Source organism: Spinacia oleracea, chromosome 1 (assembly GCF_020520425.1).
Source record: "Spinacia oleracea cultivar Varoflay chromosome 1, BTI_SOV_V1, whole genome shotgun sequence".
Lineage (NCBI taxonomy): Eukaryota > Viridiplantae > Streptophyta > Magnoliopsida > Caryophyllales > Amaranthaceae > Spinacia > Spinacia oleracea.
The window spans coordinates 96,721,174-96,725,484 of record NC_079487.1 but is presented as its reverse complement, the minus strand read 5'-3'; positions in this window follow the sequence as shown (position 1 = coordinate 96,725,484).

Here is a 4,311-nt window from a genome sequence, read left to right as displayed (position 1 = left end):
CGTCCCCACAGGATGATGTACCAAACCGCGTCCCTTTTTGTCTTTTTGGCTTCTGCCAAATCTGCTGGTAGGGCTCCAGTCTGTATGTATGTTTGGATATTATTGTACCATTCTGAGGTAGCTGTGATGGCCATGACCCGTATTTCCTCCGACTCCGTACTTCGCTTATTCATGACTTCCATCATGACTGTTCTTTTCAAGTCGGCGACATTTGAAATTGCTAACTTTGATAGTGCATCTGCCAGCGTATTTTCTGCTCGGGGTACCAGATTAATGCTGAATTTCTCTAGCTGAGCAGACACTGACCTCAACTTCTCCAGGTATTTGACCATTGAAGGTTTTTTGGCCTCGTACTCTCCGCTGAATTGACTTGCTACCAGCTGGGAGTCTGTTGTCAGTGTTACTCTTTTGGCATCTGCTGCGAGGCACATTTGGATGCCGGCGATTGCTGCCTCGTATTCTGCCTCGTTATTTGACGCGTTGAACATAAACTTTATAGCATACTCAAAAATGTCTCCTGTTGGCGATTTCATGATTATTCCAGCCCCACTGCCTGTCTGTGCAGCTGAACCATCCACTGACACATCCCATACTTCAGCTTGTACTTCATCCTCTTGGTATGACGCTTCAACTATGAAGTCCGCCAATGCCTGGGCTTTGATTGCAGTTCTTGGCCGGAATTCCAAGTCAAACTCGGACAACTTTATTGCCCATTTTAGCAGCCGGCCTGATGTATCTAGCTTGCTGATGGCTTTTTCGAGAGGAAAGTTTGTTAGCACTTCGATTGTATGCGCATCAAAGTATGGTCTTAACTTTCTAGCCGCGATGAGGACTGCATATGCCATTTTTTCCACCAATGTGTATCTTGTTTCTGGGCCGTTTAGCACATGGCTCACAAAATATACCGGCTGCTGCCCTTTGTTTTCTGTTTCAGCTACCAGTACTGCTGCAACTGTTTTTGGCGACGCCGATATGTACAATTGTAATTTTCCGCCTTCTTTTGCCCTTGCTATTGTTGGCAGGTTCTTTAGGTGACTTTTTAGAGCTTCAAAAGCCTCTTGCTCTGCCGGCCTCCATTTGAATTTCTTGTTTTGTCGTAAGGTTGTGAAGAAGGGCATTTGCTTATCTGCCGACTTGCTCACAAATCTGTTTAAGGCGGCCATTTTTCCTGTCAACCGCTGTATGTCTTTTACGCTTTTGGGTTGCGGCAGACTGATGATTGCTTCTACTTTTTCAGGGTTAGCGTCTATGCCACGCTCGCTGACCAAGAAACCCAGGAATTTTCCCGACCTTACTCCGAAGACGCATTTTTTTGGGTTTAATTTCATCCTGTACTTTCTCAAAGTTTCAAAAGTTTCTCGGAGATCGTTAACATGATCCTCCTCTTTTCGGCTTTTTACGATAGAGTCATCTACATAGACCTCCACGTTTCTGCCTTTTTGGTCGGCGAACACCTTGTCGACCAGCCTTTGATACGTTGCCCCTGCATTTTTCAACCCGAATGGCATCGCCTTATAACAGAAAACTCCTGCATCCGTGATAAAAGCCGCCTTCTTCCTGTATGATTTATGCAGGCTGACCTGATGATACCCTGAGAAAGCATCTAGGAAACTGAGCATTGCATGGCCGCTAGTAGAGTCTACCAGTCTATCAATCCGTGGTAGTGGGTAGAAATCTTTCGGACATGCTCTGTTAAGGTTGGTGAAATCTACGCACATTCTCCATGACCCATTCGGCTTTTTTACCATTACTACATTTGCCAACCATTCAGGGTAGTCACATGGCTCAATAAAACCTGCCGCCAGCAGTTTATCCACCTCTTCTTGTATTGCTGCCATTTTTTCCGTGGAGAAATTACGTTTTTTCTGCCGTACAGGCCTAACATTTCTGTCGGCGTTTAACCGGTGGACCATTATCTCTGGATCGATACCAGGTATCTCATCCGCTGAGAATGCGAAGATGTCCGCGTGCTCCCTCAGCAAGCTTATGAGGTTGACCTTCATGTCACTCCCCATTTCTGTACCGATCACGACTGTTCTACCCATATTTCCAACCTCCAACTCGATATTTTCTGTCAGACCATCTGGCATTGGTCTTGGTGCTGATACCGGCCTCTCATCAAAGTGTTCCATGTTCAAGTCAGTTCGACCTCTTTTTGCGCAGTTCTTCTTTTTTGGCAGTTGTTCTTGTCTTGCCGGCTTAGTAGTTAAGTGTACCTCTTGCCTTGCCGGCTCAGTAGTCAAGTTTACTTCTGGGACCATTCTTCCCGGTGTTCTCAAAGCAGTCAAGTAACAGGATCTTGAAAAAAGTGACACATAAACAATCATGCCTTTATCATAAACAATCTAGCTTCTAGAAAACTTAGTTCATACTACCTGGTTTTACAAACATGTCATTTTGTCAATTTCTATTCTCAACTCCATTTCATTCCTCAATCATTCATAACTCTTTTCGAATTTCATAACATTCATTAATATCATCAACCTCATAGACAGAATTCTCGATAACTTATTTCAATGCTTTATATGCAACTCAATTTCATGTCCTCACTATAAATCATACTTTTCCTCACAACATTTTTGCAAAACCTTAAATTCTCTAGTTCAGCTTTTCTTTTATGGAGTTAATCAAGCGTCCTTTCCGATAACTACACAAAAACAATCCTTATAAATGATGCGAAAAGGTAAACCAAGAATACCATCAACCTTACTGAAAAACTAATTCTTGATAACTTCTTTTATAATTCTCAGAACTTCATGTGTAACCTTAATCATGTTTGGTTTCGCATAATATTCTTACATAACTTTAAAATTCTAGCTTAGCTTCCTTAACATATCTAAAAATACACTTAGGTACTTACAACCATAGAACAATCATTATAAAGGGTGCGGAATAGTAACTCAAAAATCAATTATACTCACACGCTTTAAACCTTGTATAACCTTGATTTAATCGGTGACTCGCCACTTAAAATACAAACTTATGTTCTTTCGGTACCCTATCATTAAATCTTATCGACAGACTAATTCTTGATAGCTTATTTTGGTAAAATCCTCAAGAACTTATTCATGTGTCAACTCAAATTGGTCATTTATCATAACTCATGTTGGGTTCATAACTTTTCTGTATAACTTCTTAGCTTCCTTACTCAATCATTCTAGATATTAGACTTTAGTACTTATAAACATCAAAATATTCATCGGAAAGGTAACCCAAGAATCACTTTTGTTCATAACTTTAATACTTTGAAATTCGAATAATCTTAACTTAATTAGTGATCAACCACAACCTTATGCTCGCTTGGTATTCCTAACGTTTATACCATCCTTAAAGATCAAAATTCCTCAAAACCATTCATATCCACAAAATCTTTGAGTTCGAACCATGCTTAACTTAACTCCCTTGAAGAAAATAGTAATGCTTAAACTTTTCCTAGACTTCCTAGGGTAGGAAACTCATAATATGACATATAACAATAAAAGTGAAATCAGCTTCAAAGCGAGAGAAAACTAAATTAAAATAATATCAACGTTGGCGTCATCTTCGTCTTTCATCATGTAAGCTCTTACATATGTTGACGGGCGTGATCGATTTAGCATTGTTGTTGTTTCGTTCATGATTGGTCGAGGTTGATGTTCCGGTATTCGTTGGAGGTGGTTTAGGACAATCTTTAACAAAATGATCTTTTCCTTGATATCAATAACAAGTATTCTTTTTTCGTACGATATTCGCTTCCATTCGTTAGAGCATGTCGAAAGTCTCGAGTAGTTGATCCATATGATTGATCTAGTATTCAAATTTCATCAAAATCGGCTTGCGATCATAGATTGGTGGATTCGGAGGTGAAAACTTCTTAAATAGTGACGCATTTTCGTTCGCATTAGTGACTTTCGTTTTTCGAGAATCTTTGACTAATTCAGTTGACATCGTACTTTCCGTTCCTAATCGTTCCATCATCTCCTTGTGGTCTCTTATAGATTGGTTGTCATAGAAATCGTCATGGGAAACATCATTGTGGGCGACGTCATCGTAAATGTTGCGCTTGATGTGAGCTTCGTTCGTGGCATCATTAGTACCTTGATAATCGATATTTCGCATAACATATTCAATCAAGAAAACATACATAACAGGAGAAATGAATCCCTTTTATCCCGTGCGTTCCTACGCTCACACTCATTTCATTTTAACTTAACATGATTTTAACATATTCTTTTTAACTACACTCTTTGCTTAAAGCCTATTGAATTCTATTACGTGCAAATCTGTAAAGTTTAGCACTTATGATCCAGAACCTTGGCTCTGAATACCAAA